At 38.4% G+C, this 19,185-nt stretch overlaps 1 pseudogene; it reads right to left on the bottom strand.

Annotated features, from left to right (window-relative positions):
* Nucleotides 1–11,788: 11,788 nt before the first annotated feature.
* Nucleotides 11,789–13,629, bottom strand: LOC121451360 (annotated as a pseudogene).
* Nucleotides 13,630–19,185: the final 5,556 nt, after the last annotated feature.

The raw sequence follows: 19,185 nt of genomic DNA, 5'->3' as shown, positions 1-19,185 counted from the left end.
CCATACCTGGATAGAAAATTAAATGAGCTAATGAATGTAAAAGTGATGGAAAGGTGTGATTGCACAAGACAATATAGTGGCTTTGACTGCAAGAAAATGCTGTATCATTGAGATTAGCAAGCACAGAGGACAGATTGGAAGTCAAGCACTCATGAATGAGATGCAGGTGTTTCCCATCTTAGCTTCACTATTTTCATTGAGAAGTTAAAAATGGGGACAATAATAGAAAGCATAATTCAGGTCGGGTCATGAAAGGAATCATGTAAAATGCAGAATGGATGAACTTTTGAAAAAAATAACCGTCTTTGAGATAAAATGACTTTCCCCACAACGTGGGTGGCATTTTGCTGTACCCATCAGTTAAAACTTCAAGTGCAAAAATTTAATTTTCTTTTTCAAGTTGTGTTCTTAGGAGGAACACATGCTGGAAATTAATCTGAACTCTTAGAACAGTTTGTGAAATTAGACATTTATAAAACACATACCATACTCGTGTATCTGTTGTAGCTAAAAACCATATGCTTCCTGGCTACGAAGAGGCTGCTCCTCTCCTGACTCTGCCCTGACTGCTGCCATGGGTCTTTTTTTTTTTTTTTTTTTTTTTTTTTTTTTTTTTTTTTTGGTTTTTCGAGACAGGGTTTCTCTGTGGTTTTGGAGCCTGTCCTGGAACTAGCTCTTGTAGACCAGGCTGGTCTCGAACTCACAGAGATCCGCCTGCCTCTGCCTCCCAAGTGCTGGGATTAAAGGCGTGCGCCACCACCGCCCGGCTGCCATGGGTCTTGATGGTTGTATATTTGCTACCATTCTCCAACTTCATACTACTTCGAGATGTTTGTTGCAAGTAAAACTTCCTTGAAAAGTTAGTCCCACAGAACATACATATATAGACTTTAAAATTGTCTAGGGATTAAAGGGAATTTTATGCTTGCATAAAACCACACTGGTACCCTAGAGTCCTGTTTAGGTTGATGTTGTCTGTATCTAGTGTCCTTCCAATTCCATAACATAGGAATATCTTCTCAAGGTCGTATCCTGTGGAAACATACATAGAAAGATGTACTTTATCCAATTCCTAAAAATACTTGTGACCCCATTGATTAGACCCTGTAAGCTACAAGTCCCACTCTGCCCCCAAACCCTCCTATGCCCTACAACCTCAGAGAAACTCTGAAGCACAGGCTGCGACTGCACAGTACTGAGGACCTAGAGAGTGGGGTGTCCAGATGAGTGGGTAATCACTCACCTTTTGGTCCTCTCTGTGCAGTCACAGCCTTTGCTGCAGAGTTTAAATGTAACTTTACAAGAATGTTGGAAACATTTAATGAGTAAATGAAATATTCCCTTAAAGAAATGGAGGAAAAGACAAACAAAAAATTGGAGAAATCAAAAAACCTCTTAAAGGAACCCAGGAAAATCAAGAAAAAAAAAACCAATCAAACAGGTGAAGTAAACAGTTCAAACAGTTCAAGACTTGAAAACTGAAATAGATGTGATTAAAAAAAAACACAAATTGAGGGAATTCTGAAAATAAGAAACTTGGGTAAATGAACGGGAACTACAGAAGCAAGCATAATCAACAAGATATAAGAGATAGAAGAGAGAATCTCAGATCCAGGACAAATGTGGTGTAGACACTAAGAGACCACAGATGCAAGCCCAGACTACTATACCCAGCAAAGTTTTCAGTTACCGTCAATGGAGAAAACAAGATACTCCATGACAAAATCAGACTTAAACAATACCTATCCACAAATCTAGACCAACAGAACATACTAGAAAAAAACCTTCAACCCAAAGAAGCTAACTGCATCCTTAAAACCATAGGCAATGGATCACCTCCCACCAGCAAAACCCAAAGAAGAGAAACATAAACACTACCACCAAAAACAACAGAAATTAACAATCACTGGTTATTAATATCTTTTAATATCTTAATAGACACAATTCCAATATAAAAAGCTTCAGGATTGTCCGGTTTTATCCCATGACAATGAGGGCTGATGAGAAGCCAAGGACAATGACACTGGGTTTTGATCCTACTTCATGTTCTGGCTTTGTGGGAATCTAGCCAGTTTGAATGCTCACCTTCCTAGACCTGGATGGAGAGGGGAGGACCTTGGACATTCCACAGGGCAGAGAACCCTGACTGATCTTCGGACTGGAGAGGGAGGGGGAGAGGAGTGGGAGGAGGGAGAGGGAAATGGGAAGCTGGGAGGAGGCGGACATTTTTTTTCAAAAAAAAAAAAAGAATACAAATAAAAACAAAGCTCCAGGATAAGAGAATGGATATGAAAGCAGGATCCATTCTTCTCTTATAGACAAGAAACACAACTCAACCTCAAATACAGGCATTACCTCAGAGAAAAGGGTTAGGAAAGGATTTCCAATCAAATGGATCTAAGAAGCAAGCGGGTATAGTTTTCCTATTTTCTAACAAAATAGACTTCAAACTAAAATCAATCAGAAGAGCTGAAGAAGGACACTTTATGTTCATCACAGGAAAAATCCATCAAGTTAAAGTCTCAGTCCTGAATATCTATGCTCCCAAAACATGAGCACCCACATGTGTAAAAGAAATATTGCTAAAGTTTAAATCATATGTCAAATCCCACACACTAATAATAAGAGACTTCAACACCCCACTCTCCACAATGGTCATGTCAACCAGACAGAAAATTAACAGAGAAATAAGAGAACTAACAGATGTCATGACTCAAATAGACCTAACAGACATCTATAGAACATTTCACCCAAACACAAAAGAATATACCTTCTTCTCAGCACCTCGTGGAACCTTCTCTAAAAGTGGCCACATACTAGGTAACAAAGCAAACCTCAACAGATACAAAAATAATGGAATAACCCTCTGTATTTTATTGGATCACCATGGTTTAAAGTTAGAATTCAACAGCACTAATTGCAGAAAGCCTACAAACTCATGGAAACTGAATAGTGATCAAATGAATCATCACTGGGTTAAGAAATAATAATAAAAAAAAGAAGTTAAAGACTTCGTAGAATTCAACAAAAATGAAGGCACAACACACCCAAACCTATGAAACACAATGAAAGCAGTGTTAAGAGCACTAAATGCCTGCATAAAGAAAATAAAGCAATCTTACACTAGCAATTTAACAGCACACCTGAAAGCTCTAGAACAAAAAGAAGCAGACTCACCCAGGAGAAGTAGATGACAGGAAATAATCAAATTGAGGGCTGAAATCAAGAAAGTCAAAATAAAAAAAAAAGCAATATAAAGAATCAATAAAACGAAGATCTGGTTCTTTAAGAAAAATCAAAAAGATAGACAAACCTTTACCCAAACTAATCAAAAGGCAGAGAGAGAGCATCCAAATTAGCAAAATTGGAAATGAAAAGGGAAACATAATAACGGACACTGAAAAAATCCAGAGAATCATTAGGTCATACTACAAAAACCTATGCAAAATTCTACCAGAACATCAAAGGAGCTAATACCTATGCTCCTCAAAGTGTTTCACGTAGTAGAAACAGACAGAACACTGCCAAACTCTTTTTTTGAGGCTACAGTTACTCTGATACTGAATCCACACAAAGATTCAACTAGGAAAGAGAATTACAGACCAATCCCCCTCATGAACATTGATGCAAATATACTCAATAAAATACTAGCAAACCAAAACCAAGAACACATCTAAAAAATCAGCCACCATGATCATGTTGGCTTCATCCAAGAGATGAGGGGATGATACAACATACGAAAAATCTATCATTGTAATCCACTATATAAATAAACTGAAAGAAAAAGACTATACGTTGATCTCATTAGATGTTGAAATAGTATTCAACAAAATCCAGTACCCTTTCATGATAGAATGTCTTGGAGAGATCAGGAATACAAGGAACATACCTAAACATAATTAAAGCAATATACAGCAAGTCGACAGTCAATATCATGTTGAATGGAGAGAAACTCAAAGTGATTCCACTAAAATCAGGAACAAGACAAGGTTGTCTACTCTTTCCATATCTATCCATCATAGTTCCTGAAGTTCTATGTAGAGCAATAAGACAACAAAAGGGGATCAAGTGGATACAAATCAGAAAGGAAGAAGTCAGATGTTCACTATTTGCAGATGATAAAATAGTATACATAAGTGACCCCAAAACATTATCAGGGAACTCCTTCACTAATATGGCAGGATACAAGATCAACTCAAAAAATTCTGTAACCCTTCTATAAACAAATGATAAAGAAGATCAGAGAGAAATCAGAGAAACATCACCCTTCACAATAGCCACAAACAACATGAAATATCTTGGGGAAACACTGACCAAAGAAGTGAAAGACCTGTTTGACAAGATCTTTAAGTTTTTGAATAAAGAAATTGAAGAAGACACAGAAAATGGAAAGATCTCCCATGCACTTTGATAGTTAGGATCAACATAGTAAAAATGGAAATCTTACCAAAAGCAATTTATAGATTCAATGCAATCCCCATGAAAATTATAACACAATTCTTCACAGACCTTGAAAGAACAGTAATTAATTTCATATGGAAAAATTAAAAAGAAAAAAAAACTAGATAGCTAAACGAATCCTGTACAAAAAAAGGAACTTTCATAGGCATCACTATCCCTGACATTAAGATCTATTATAGAGCTACAGTGCTGAAAACAGCTTGGTATTGGCATAAAAACAGACAATTAACCAATGGAATCTAATCAAAGACCTGGATATTAATACACACACCTATGAATATGTAGTTTTTGACAAAGAAGCTAAAATTATACAATGGAAAAAAGAAAGCATCTTCAAAAAATGTTGCTAACATAACTGGATGCCAACGTGTAGAAGAATGAAAATAGATCCATATCTATCACCATGCACAAAACTCAAGTCCAAATGGATTAAAGACCTCAATATAAGTCCGACTACACTGAACCTCATAAAATAAAAAGAGTGAAGTAGTTTTCAAGGCATGGACACAGGAGATCATTTCCTAAATATAACACCAGTAGCACAAACACTGAGAGCAGCAATAAATAAATGGGACCTTCTGAAACTGAGAAGCATCTTAAAACAAACGACACAGTCAATAAGACAAAAAGACAGCCTAGCCAGGCGATGGTGGCGCCCGCATTTAATCCCAGCACTCGAGAGGCAGAGGCAGGCGGATCTCTGTGAGTTTGAGACCAGCCTGGTCTATAGAGCTAGTTCCAGGACAGGCTCCACAGCCACAGAGAAACCCTTTCTCGAAAAACCAAAAGAAAAAAAAAAAGACAGCCTACTGAGTGGGAAAATATATTCACAAATCCTACATCAGAGGACTGATCCCCAAAATGCATAAAGAACTCAAGAAATTAAATATCAAAATACTAAATAATCCAATTAAAAATGGGGTACAGATCTAAACCGAGAATTCTCAACAGAAGAATCTCAAATGACTGAAAGACACTTAAGGAAATGTTCAACATCCTTAGCCATCAGAGGAATGCAAACCAAAATGACTCCGAGATACCATCTTATACCTGTTAGAATGACTAAAATTAAAAACACCAACGATAGCTTATGCTAGAGAGGATGTGTGGTAAGGGTAACACACCTCGGTTGCTAGTGGGAATTCAAACTTGTACAGTCACTCTGGAATTCAATATGGTGATTTCTTAGAAAATTGGGAACCAACCTACCTTAGGACCCCGCAATAACACTCTTGGACATACACCCTAAGGATGACCAATCATACTACATGGACCTTTCTTCAACTATGTTCATAGCAGCATTATTTACAGGATCCAGAACCTGGACACAACCTAGATGACCCTAAACTGAAGAATGGATAGAGAAAATGTACATTTACCCAATGGAGTAGTATTCTGCAGTAAAAAACAATGACATCTTTAAATTTGCATGCATATGTGTGGAACTAGAAAAAAAAAACATCCTGAGTGAATTAATGCAGACCCAAAAAGATGAGCATGGTATGGACTCACCCAAAAGTGGATACTAGCTATAAAGCAAAAGATAAGGAGCCTATAGTTCACGACCCCAGAGAAGCTAAGTAACAAAGAGAACTCTAAAAGAAACATATATAGATAACCCTAGGAAGGGGAAATAGACAAAATCCCCACAGAAAATTGGCAGTGTGAGGGTGGGGGGGGAGAGAAGGGAGGGCAGTAGGGGAGGAGGAGAGAAGGAGAGAGAGAAACAGAACTTGAGGAAACAGGATAGCCAAGATGGTGGAAGGCCAAAGAAAGACGTCTTGATCGAGAGAGTCATGGGGCTAGCAAGAAACTTGGTACTAGAGAAATTCCCAAGAATCTTAGCAAGGATGGCCCCAGCTAAGACCCTAAGCAATAATGGAGAGAGTGCCTGAACTGGCCTTGCCCTCTAGTCAGATTGATGACTATCTTAAGAGTCACCATAGAACCTTCACTCAGCAACTGATGGAAGCAGAGACAGAAAGCCACAAAAGAGCACTGGATTTTTCCAAAGTCCAGGCAGAGAGAGTGGGAGGAGTGAGAATATGAACAAAGAGATCATGACCATGATGGGGACACCCACTGAAACAGCTTACCTGAGTGAATGGGAGCTCACCAACTCTGGATGGACAGGTAAAAAACCAGCATAGGATCAAACTAGGCCCTCTGAATGTGGATGATAGTTGTATGGATGGGGCAGACCATGGGGCCACTGGCTGTGGGACCAGGATTTTTTCCTATTGCTTGTTTTGACTTTTTGGAACCCATTCTCTTAGGAGGCATACTTTGCTTAGCTTAGATATAACAGGAAGGGCCTTTGGTCCTTCCTCAAAGCAATGTGTCTTACACTCTGTGGAGTGGATAGGGGTGAGGAGGGAACAGGAGGAGGGGAGAGAGTGGGAACTGAGATTGGTATGTAAAAGAAAAAAAGATAATTATTTAAATTTAAAAAGTTAAAAAATGATAATATTCACAGGTAATACCATTTGATTTGGAATACAATCTAAAGTTAAATGTCCCATGTATAAAAATTAAAAAATATTGTGCAAGTATTAATTATTTCCATTTTAAAAATATTTTAATATACATAAAACAAATGCAAAGTAGTATTAAGTATGGTTACTCTATATCTTGGCCCAATTTTTATAAGTATATGAATGAACCTCTTATATACATCTTTTAAAAGATACTTGTTTAAGTATTTACACAAACAAGCCAAATGACAAATGAGATTTTTTTATTGATTTTATTGAGCTATACATTTTTTTCTCTGCTCCCCTACCTTCATCTCCCCTCACCTTCTACCCTCTCCCAAGGTGCCCATGCTCCCAATTTACTCATTTTCTACTTTCCATGTAGATTATATCTATGTATGTTTCTCTTAGAGTACTCATTGTTGCCTAGTTTCTCTAGGATTTTGAATTATAGGCTGGTTTTCTTTGCTTTATGTCTAAAAGCCACTTATGAGTGAGTACATATAAAATTTGTCTTTCTTGGTCTGGTTTATCTCAATGCTTGACTAGGACCTTTAGGCTTTCATTGCTTCCATTAAGAAGTCAGGTATAATTCTGATAAGTTTGCATTTATATGTTACTCGGCTTTTTTCCTTTGCAGTTCTTAATATTCTTTCTTTATTATGCATGTTTAGTGTTTTGATTATTATGTGGCGAGGGGACTTTTTTGATTCAGTCTATTTGGCGTTCTGTAAGTTTCTTGTATTTTCATATGCATATCTTTCTTTAGGTTGGGAAAGTTTTCTTCTATGATTTTGCTAAACAAATTATCTGTGAGTTGTTGTTGTTGTTGTTGTTCTTCTTCTTCTTCTTCTTCCTTCTTCTTCTTCTTCTTCTTCTTCTTCTTCTTCTTCTTCTTCTCCTCCTCCTCCTCCTCCTCCTCCTCCTCCTCCTTCTTCTTCTTCCTCTACACCTGTTATTCTTAGGTTTGGTCTTTTCATGGTGTCCCATATTTCCTGGATATTTTGTGCTAAGTTTTTGTTAGATTTAATGTTTTCTTTAACCGATGAGTCTATTTCCTCTTGTATCTTCAGTGCTTGTGATTCTTTCTTCCATTTCTTTTATTCTGCTATTTATGCTTTCATTTGTGATTTCTAATAATCTTCTCATAATTTCCATTTCTATAATTCCCTTGGCTGTGTTTTCTTTATTGTCTCTATTTCAGCCTGCTATAGCTGAGGTAATTGGCTCAGGCTTGTTCCCACAGATGTCCCTGGCTTGGGTCTTCTCTCTCAGAGATCCCTGATTATCACCTGGTCCTGCAGATGTCTCTGACTTGGGCCTGCTCCCTCAGTGGTTGCTCCCTTGTACCTTCTCCTGTGGAGTTTGCTTCCTCACATCTGCTCTAGATGGAGGTCGCTGGCTCAGATTTGTTTCCATAGGTGTCCCTGGCCTAGGCCTGCTCCCATGGAGGTCCCTGTCTTAGGCCTGGACCCGTAAAGGTCTCTGGCTCCAGCCTACTCCCTCAGTGGTTCCTCCCTTGTACCTGCTTTTGTGGAGTTCACTGACTCAGCAGCAAATAAGATTCCTAATGAGACTCAGAGGGAAAAAAAAAAGAAATAGGTAGGAGAGTGAGGGGGAAGAAAGAAAGGAAGAAAGGAAGAAAGAAGGAAACTACATTCTGTAGGTAGATTGTCCACTTTCCTTTGAAGAAGCTTTTCCCTAGAATATTTCAACTAAAAATTTATCATCTAAGATAAGAACTATTTCACTGAATTTTCTCTGTATAAATAAGAGATGGCCATGGTGCCTAACACTACCTGTAAGAATATAGTCAGGAAGAATGAGCAGACTACAGACATTTCCAGCACGATTGTGGAGTGTTCCGTGAGCACTGAGTGTCTTCTGAACACCAGGCGATATCAGGGAAGTGTTTGCTTTAGTAACACACAGCGAGGTAACTTGAGGGCGCCTAGACAGAACAAGCTCAGTGGTCCCTCCCCACTTCTTTTGATATTTGTGATAACAAGCAATGGCCTTTAGCATTGTTTAATGAGCATTCCAATCACATTCCTTTGCATCTTTCATGTTTTCTTTCTACCAAATAAAGAGAATGATACATGAAAACTATCTACTTTCCTAGGAAAAAAGGGGCAACAAGATGTTTCTTTCTGAAATATAATGATTGGTGGAAAAGGATACCAAATTAACTATCATGAGACCAAACTGTCATATTGTGATAAATTTACACACACACACAAACGCACACAACCTATTTAGATTTCCCAAGTGTAACTGAGATAGAGAATCAGCCAGAAAAACCTGAGGCATCATGGGTATAGGCATTAACTTGAGAGCATGCTCATAGGGTGACTGAAAGTTTCAGAATTGTAACCAATATTCTACTAAGTAGAATTTTACACACAGCATTTTATTTTACCCTAAGCAACGTTGCAGGATAGTTTTTATTCAGAGGAAATCTGGAACCAAAGGCATTCAAGGATACATAGGTGCCAAGTAGGAACCAGTTTTGTCTGACATTCAAGTTCATACTTAAGCATGGCTCTAAGAAGAGGCAGCATTTGCATGTATGTTGAATACATTTTTTTTGTCCTGCTCTTTCCTTGTTTTATGTTACCAGTGGATCAGAAGCTTGGTGAAACCAGGCTGCACATCTTTCAGATTTTCAAATTTTTAGCGCATAACGGTGCTCAATAAGTACACTGTCTTCCTTGAAGACTTAATTGAAACTGTTTTGGAAATAATGAACTTACCATGAAGAAGGCTTTGGCAACACTTCAACCAATTAAGTTCATGTGTATTTTCCTGTTATACATGCATAAGAATGATATCTGAAAACCTATTAAATTAACTTTTTTAACAAGAAAATAGGTAAGACACTGCTTTTGTGATTTAGTTGTTTCTTATTTCTTTGTAGTGAAATGGTATCTCTTCTAACTGATTTCTTCTTAGGAACTAGGAAAGCCATGTAAACCCAGGGTATATTGTTGTATTTAAATCAAATATTCCTTCCCTCCTGTTCATCCCCTATAAGTGGCCTCTTGTTTCACTTCGGGTGAATTGCGTTTGTCCTAGGGAGTACTTTGTGATTTGTTGTGTCTGGCACTGGTTTCCCTCTCATTAACCCCAGTTTCTTCCTAATTCTCCTGGCTGATTGGTTTGGTCCTTCAACATGTCAGATATGCTTTTGTTTTGGTCCTCCATTTTTCTTCCAATTTCCCTTGACCTATAATTAATTGCCCTTTTTATAATTGTTCTCAGGACTGATGCCATTCTTATGTCTGTTCAACTGTCAGTTTTTCAGAGTCCGTTTCCATCATACACTCACCCCCACACTCCACCGCTCTCATCTCCTCGTGTTTCTCTGTTCAGTGCCTTGTAGGACTCATTATTTTGTGACCTTCTATGTTGCCCTGGCTTGTGTATTGTCTGTCTCTGCTGCCTCCTCCCACTGAAGTAGAAACACACAGAGCAGACCCACAGTCTGTTTTCTCACTGCTGTGACTAGCATTAAGAATCATCTCAATGTAACAAGTCATCATTGAGTGAATCTTTGGACTGATAGGCAGGTAGATGAATAGCGTTCTCTATGATGTAAGTTATGTGAGATTGGATAATACAAAGATGGGCTACTATTTACCCTTTTATTGTTGGAAAGAAGTATCATTTGAAGGTCAGAGTGCAAGTATACAAAATAAACACTTTTTTTTTGCATCAGAGAAAATCCCAGGGTTAATATTAAGAAGTCAAAACTCGTGGGGTTCCCTGAAGACTCAGAACAGGAAAGGACTTAGGGGTTACGAGGAATGTCACAACAGCTACAGAGCTAGGCAAGCATGGTACAGGAAGAAGAGGCTCTCTCAGCCTTAGAAAACCAGCAGGGAATATTAGGGTAATGCCTGCCTCTCCACCTAACAGGCTTTATCCCAAGCCTCTTTTTTGCTTCCAAGTCCTTTTCACTCATAGGTGCAGACTGAGAGTTCAATTATTTTCAGACACTCCTCACAGTTGTGGGCTGACAGAGAGCTTTTGCTGATGTCTCCCAGGTTCATATCACTTTTCTTACCAGCTTTGACTCCAAGGCTATGTGTCCGCTAACCTTATTTTCCTCTCGTCAGGGATTCACATGAGCTTAACTTCTGGAAGAGAATGAAAGGACGCTACCAGGTGGAAAAGGGAGAAAGAACTTCCTCTTGGCATCCTTCTCCCTATTGTTTCAAATTTAGCTCAGTAGTGATGTTCACCCTGCTGAAGACAGTAGGTACTCAGTTTGGTTAAAACTGGCTTCATGGTGTCCTCTAAGGGACAGCTGTGACAGCAGAGTTGCCCTGTGCCTGCTCTCCAAGCTGTCTCTTGTGAATCCCCAAAGATAAAGTTATACACTGAACCATCAAGCAGTTGGTGCCATTTTTTAAAAGGGCTCTTCTCTGTTCCTGATGACCCTATCTTTAAGCATCTAATAATGATCCAGTCATGTCCTCTCAACTGGGACAAACCACTTCTCCTTGTAATTGCAACCTCTGAAACCTCAGCATCCCACAGTCCAGATGCTCTTTTCTTAAGAACATAAATTTCTTTCTTTTAATTTTTAATGTAATTATTTATTGATTCTTTGGAAATGCCACATCATGCACCCCAGTCCTGCTCACCTCCCAGGCCTTCCAAATCTGCCACTCACCTCTGCAGTATGTCCATTTTCTCCTACCTAGCTATTGGCCATTCAGCACTTTATTAAATCAATTTGACGGTGCCTTAGTCAGAGATACATCTTTACAGTGTACAAAAAGATTATCCCACAACAATGGCTCAGACCCTTGACCCAGTCAACCACTGATAGAGAAGACTTAACGATGCTATTTCAGATGTCTTTCCTTGCTGCTTTATGCAGGTGACTTCTGCAGCGTTGTATAGACCGTAATGGGAACTTGAGTTATTATCAGTCAATGACTTCCAGGACATCTTCAGAGTTGCTTGCTAGGTGTGATCTCTTCCCCATTCTAGGCAGCACTGGAACTCAGCCCAATTCTAGCCCAGTTGAAGAATCTTCTCCTTGCACTGGAAACCTTCTTGACTGAATCCCAAACTGAAAAGGCAGAATCCACTGAAAATCAGAACAGGCTATCTGATTCCTGTGGAGATAAATAAATCAATTGCTTCCACTAATTTCCACAGAAGGCTGGTCTTGCCAATGGAATGGTAATCAAATGCTCCTGTGACCCCCCAGAAATTATGTCACCAGTTCTTTCCCGTAGCTTACTGCCTGCTCTGTCTTCTTTCTCTTACAAGTCCACTATTTGACTTCATTCATTATTTTTTTCTTAGAGAGTCTATTACTCTCCATTCTTCTGATGTGTGACAATACACATAATGAAAAATGACTAGGGGAATTGTTCAGTGGTATTAGTGTGTTCTGATTGCAGCCACCACCCATTAAAGAGGAATTTCCCATGTCACTATGCCTCAGCTCTCATGAGCACAGTTCACTCTTGTCTTTATGACTTCACTTCCCCAAGTCAATACTTAGAACTTCTGGCTAGCAGTGACTATTTGACTGAGCATTGTGATGTAGAATAGTAAGATTTCTTTCCTTTTTAAAAAGCTGACAACTAATCCATTGCACAACTACATCGAATTTTATTTATTATTATGTGGACAGATATGCAATTTGCTTACAGGTTTGAACCACAATGAATGAAACATTATAAACACATGGGTATATGGGTGTGTTCTCAAGACTTATTTTCTATTTATTTGGGTAGAAATACAGAAGTGCCTTAAAGACCTAAATGGCAATTTTGTTTATAATTTCATGAGGAACTGCCATATTGCTTTTCACAATAAATGTGTCCAAGTGCTACACTACAGAACACAGGATGACAATTTCTCCGGATCTCCACCACTCTTTGTTATGTCTGTTTTGTCAGCAGCAGATGTCCTAATGAGCATGAGATGGTATCACATGGTTATTATTAGTGATGCTGAAGTATCTTTTTATGTGCTTATCAATGCTTTTTCAATTGTATTTGGAAATAGCCTATGTGGATCCCTTTCCCAGTATTCAGTCCAGTTGTTAAACTATGAGTGACTTTAGAGGTTCTCTGTGCATTCTGGATTATTTATACTTTATCCAAATATATTACTTAATTGTCTCCTGCCATCTCTTTGCTGCCCTTTTAACCCAGCTGATATCATATTCTAATGAATACAAGTTCTAATTATCATGAAGTGTTAATGTTTATTTTGTAGCTGGGGCCATTGGTGTCACATCCAAGAAGTCTTTTCCAAATCTGATGAAGAATGCTGCCCTGGTTTTTATTCTGAGTTTTGTTGTGTCAGATATTTGATCTGTTTTGCTGACCGTGAACAAAGGGCTATGCCCGGGGAACACAGATCTCTTTCCCAGCACTACTGTTGGAAAGAGAGTTCCTTTCTCATTGAATAGTCTTGGTAACCTTTTCGAAAAGATTTTCTGATCAAAAAGAAGAGAACTCATTTCTGGGAATTATTCCATTGTCTGTATGTCTGTTTTCATGGCAGCCTAACACAGTTTGGATTATTGTTATTTTTATTAAGTGTTGAGATCAGAAAGCATGAGTCTTCTGGCTTTGTGTTACTTTCTCAAGAATGTCTTGGCACAGGCTTCCTCTTGTGCTGTTCCGCTGTGTCCCTGGGCTTTGACGTATTGTCTTCTCATGGCCATTCACCTCTAACTGTTTTCTGATTTGCTTTGTGATTTATTCGTTGAGACATGGCTATGTAGGAGCATGTAATTTAACATCCAAAACTTGTAAATTTATAGTTTTACTTTTATTATCTATTTCTATATTCATTGTGTTGTGTTTGGGAGAGGTACTTTAATTTGTGACCTAACAGCTGTTGTACCCTAAAAAATGTCCGGTGTGTATTTGAGAAAATAAATATACCATTAAAGTTTGTATAATATTATTGGGTATCACATAGCATGAACAATAAAAATCCGGAGACAGATAATGGGATTCAAGCTAAAAGATCAGAAAAGTAAAGCAACCAACCACTAGACAGCCCTTTTCTCTCCAAAATCTTCAGACTGAGAAGAGCAAGTTCCTGTCTCATGGAGCCTTATATTCCTCTCTAGTGCTGGTATTAAAGGTAAGCATCACCACCACCCAGCCTCTACGTGTAACTAGTATGGCTGGCTGGGATTAAAGATGTGTGCCACCACTGCCAGGCCTGTATGGCTGACTAGTATGGTTAGCTTTGAACTCTGATTTTCAAACAAGCTTTATTTATTAAAAAAATAAAGTATCACTATAGCAGAACTCAGAGAATATCTGTCAGGTCTTGTTGACACACTTTTTTAATTTTTGAAATAAAATACAATAGAATAATTTTCCTTTATTTTCTTTACTTCTTCAACTCCTCCCATGCCTCCCCTCCCTCTCATGCAAATAACACAGGAACAGACTTAGCAGGTTGTATCTGTACATACAGAAAAATCAAAGAAGGGACATCATTATGCTGTTTATTTCATTTATTCCTGTATGGACAGACATGTGGGTTGCTTACATGTTTGGACTGTAGTAAGAGGCTGCTAGAGTGTTCCTGGCTGCCCTGACTCCCAAAATAACCACACAGAAACTGCATTAATTAAATCACTGCGTGGTGCATATTAGTCCTAACTTTTTATTGGCTAGCTCTTACATATTAACTTAACCCATTTCTATTAAGCTGTGTATTAACACATGTCTATGGCTTATTGGGTAAAATTCCATCTGGTATCTGTCTCTGATGGGGCTACATGGCTTCTCCTGACTCCGCCTCCTTTCTCCCAGCATTCAGTTTAGCTTTCCCCATCTAGTTCTTCTCTGCCCTATCAATTGGCCAAGATGGTTTCTTTATTAACCAATTGTATTCACAACATACAGAGGGGAATCCCATATTACCTCCCTTTTTTTTGTTTAAATAAAAATGAAGGTTTTAACTGTCTTTGAAGTTTCCTATTTCATGGAAAAGTCTGTTACATACTATGGGCCTGCAGGTTGAAAATAGATGCTCCAAAGGTAGAAAAGAACTTTATGTGACTGTCCAGGCAGCAAGATGTCTCTGTCAATTCTAGAGTTTTGGAAATTTCTTGGAATGCACTTCCTGTTTACTTAGCTAATATCATATCCTTCTGGAGTCTTTGATGGACTTAAAGAATTGATAGTTATAGTTTTCCTTAGTTATTATAAAAATAAAGCAGATACAAATATTGTAACTATAATTCTTGCTTGATACCTGTTTTGTTATATGTAATTTTACTATGTTAAAATCAAAGTATTCCCTTTTGTTTAAACAGAAACAGAAAGGGGGAAATAGTGGGGGGGGGTCCTTCTGTCTATGTGTTACTTTTATTGGTTAATGAATAAAGAAACTGCCTTGGCCTGTGATTGGGAAAACTAACAGAGGTAGGCAGGAAAAACTAAACTGAATGCTGGGAGAAGAAAGATGGAGTCCAAGATAGCCATGATGCAGTCACCAGAGACAGATGCCAAACCTTGCTGGTAAGCCACAATCACAGGGCAATACATATATTAATTGAAATGGATTAAATTAAGATGTAAAACCTAGCCAATAAAAAGTTAGAGCTAATAGGCCAAGCAGTGATTTAATTAATAGAGTTTCTATGTAGTTATTTCAGGAGTCTGGGCAGCCAGTAAACAAACAAGTGGCCTCCTACAACACTGAACCATCATGAATGATGTGTTATAAACACATTATGAATACATAAGTGTCTTCTCAAGACCTTATTTCTATTTATTTGGGTAGAAATCCAGAAGTGCTTGAAGACGTGAATAATTTCCTCCAAGAATATGATGGTAACACCTTGTTACCTGAGACACTACACATTCATTTCAGACATAGAATTGGAGGAACTGAATTGGAACTCACTTAGAAGCCTCCTTTTTGAGGACTAACTCACTTATATACAAGCTGACTATGGAGAAAAGCAATGAATAATCTTACCTACTTGTAAAGCCTATAGCATGTAACAATTACCAGTTTACCAGCATTTCCCCAAATGTGTTATAGTGCCACTTACAGCTTGGAAGCTAACACCTGTCTAGTTGGACTTGGGACACACATAACAGAAAGGAATTCATATCTGGTAATGCTAGCTAACTACCAAAACCAGTGGTTGATAAGTCATGAACCCTAGAAAAGAAACTACTACTGTCACTGACTTAAGCCAGTATAATGGCTATTCATCCTAACTACTCTTATTTATACCCACAGATAAATAGAACTCTCATTTTTCAACAAAGAAGCTTCTTTCTCCAGTAGGCAGAAGATATTAGAGACATCTGTAATTTGATAAAACACAGATAACAAAAGTGTGTGGTTCCCAACCTTGAATGGTGCATTTATAACACAAGTCCTATACCTAAGGGAGCACTGTGAAAGAAGGGGCGGGAAGACCATAGACCAGAGGGTAGGGACATCTGCAGAAAAATAGCTTCTTCTGTCTAAGATCAGGCAGTTACTCAGGAAATCTAAAGCCTATATTGTCCTCTTGAAGATATCCTTGTCTCTTTAGCTGTCATCATTTTCCTTTGATTTGTTCCTGTTTATTTTAGGTGCTTTCTCTATCTTCAAGTTTAAAAGATTTTTCTGCTTTTAAATCATTCTATAACTTAAAAAATTTCAGTTCTTGCACTTTTTGGCTCTGAGGTGGTTGTTTTCATCTCAAGTTTATTATTTTATCGATGGCTCCAGTTTGGTCCTGAGTGGCTTTTCTATTTTCTGCACTGCTTCCATTAGTTCTTTGCATAGCTGTAACAGCTGTTCTACAATCTTCCCCCAGTAGATCACTTATAAAGTCTGTGTCAGGAACTGTTTCTCCTCATTGACTTTTTATGTTGAGTTCTCCATACTTTGAGTGTGTCTTTGCACACCCTGTCTGTTTTTAAACTGGGTTCTCTAAATCTAAAAATTCTATGACTCCAGAAATCATGTCCTCCCCCCCTTTCTATTTGTCTCATTTTTATTTTTGCTTTGGGTTTTGTTAATTATTCTTTCAACAATTTTTGAGGGTTGTCCTAAAGATTAGCCGTAAGTGCAAACTCAAACCTTCTGAAATCTTTCCTGGATATGAATGATCACTTTCTATTTTTTTCCCTTATAAACTTGTAATTTTTTAAAATATCTAAATATTTAATGTCTGGTTTCCAAGAAAGGAAAAAAACTGGAGAGATTACAAAAAAAATAGGGCATTGGGTCTTCCAGTCCCCTGTAAATTGCTGTAATATGGAGAGAAGGGGCCTGGACTGACTGAGAGGGCACAGTAATGGTCTCTTACACACTTCTCTGCACATCTAGGGAACGCATCAGTCAGTAGATCTCTCAAACGTAGAGTACTTATTTTCCAACCTGATGCTACAGGCATTATGCAAACCACTGCAGGTTCGAGTACTGAGCCACCTGTCATGGGGTATGGGATGAGAGAGCATATAACTACTAGTGTGCAAAGGACTGAAGTTGATCAAAATTCATCACACTTCACAGACCAAGCCATTCTCTAAAGTTGCAAGATTTCAGAGACTCCCAAGTCTCAAGAAAAAATGTTAGACAGAAGCCACCATGACAATTTTCGATGTGGACAAAGAGAGGCCTACAGACTCCTGTTTCACTCCATCCCAAATCACTCTCATCAGTTATACATTCTTCATGATTCTTTTTGTCCTCCCAGATAGGAACAATGTCTTAGTACTTTTGTTCAATTGCAAATTGGACAAAATCACAAATTCCAGTGTGAAAACATGTAACCATCTGTAGCCACGATCATCATTCAAAGTCATTCTGCCCATCTTTGGTAGATAACTCCTCTTCATGTGTTTCATTTCCTTCTCATAAAAACAAGTTTCCCTGGATTCTGAGCATTATGGACACAGTTGTCACTATCTATCATCCATAGACTTTCATTTCTGTGGAATTTTTAAATTTGATTTCTCTTGGGAAATTTTGCAAGTTTTCATTGGCTTTGTGGATTTAATTCTCATGATGCCCTCATGTTTATTCTTTTTGCGTTAAGGTGTGGGGTAGACACAGCTAGGTATGTTTCAATATTTGCTCAAATATGCCATCCCAAACAAAGGGAAATACAATATTCGTACTGTATCTGCGAGGGCAGGGGCCATATTGCTGGTGCATGGTGAGGAATCACTGAAGGGGAGTTTTTCTAGGCATTGAGAGCATCTTTGCTTGTCTTCTTTCCCTTGTGTATACTGCAACCAGGAGTTATTTGTGGCTGGCTGTTTAGTCCTTCTCTAAGAGGTGGCAGGAATAGCCAAGAGGAGGCTCTCAGGTGCTCCTCCTATGTGCTCAGAATGTTCATTTCCAGACAGCTCACAGCTTCGAACTTGACCTAATGTTTGCTTGCTGGGCTTCTTCAGTCTAAGCTCCTGTTACTTCGCTGATCCCAGAGCCTATGATGAAACTTCTAGACTGAATCTGCTACCTAAGACCAGCAGATTTCCTCCCTAGGGCTATAAATTTATTTCTTATAACTTAAAGGCCCACACTTTTCCTCCTAGTCACATTGCCACTGTTCAATGAGTGCAGTTCAGTCATCTTGCAGAAGGTTCCCCGCAGTTCTATATTAGTCTGGTTATTTTCTTACAGAGTTATTTCTGCACTTACATGTCCTTTCAATTGGAAACTCACTTTAGAAGGTTGACTGACTATGTTAGACAATTATAGGAAGGACTGGTTCATGGCTGATGCTAAACATATAATAGAGAATTGCATCAGGAGTCCTGTACTCTCAGGATGATAAATGGTTCTAACTTTAAACATTCAAAGACAAGCGCAAGTACATCTTTCTATTACAACAGTGGCTTTTCCTCTTTGAATCAGTAAAGGCAATCATGCCACATGTTAGCAAGAAAAGATTCCTATGACCTGGACTCTTCTTACGTTTTTACATTCATTCAGAAAACCTGTTTCATTGATTTTATACTGTGTGGTGAAAAGCAGAGACTGATGGCACCAGCCCATCTCCGTTTCTTACTTGATAACCTTGTGAATGGAGGAATGCCTGTGTCTTTCCTTTCTACTTGTACTGGTTCTTATGAGGTGGCTATGGGAAGGTGATATCATCAAGAACAGGATGCCATTGCTCCTAGGCCCTGCTGATGTCACAGGGAGAAAATAAGCATCATAACTAGCTACCGTTTTCCATCACAAGTTTTTATATAAATATTCACTAGTATAACTTTTATACTGAAATTCT

Source organism: Microtus oregoni, unplaced genomic scaffold, assembly GCF_018167655.1.
Source record: "Microtus oregoni isolate MIOR12 unplaced genomic scaffold, Mior012 000008F_ref0000371, whole genome shotgun sequence".
In the NCBI taxonomy this organism is placed as follows: domain Eukaryota; kingdom Metazoa; phylum Chordata; class Mammalia; order Rodentia; family Cricetidae; genus Microtus; species Microtus oregoni.
The sequence above is the reverse complement of the archived record's forward strand: the minus strand, read 5'-3'. Positions and strand labels throughout refer to the sequence as shown.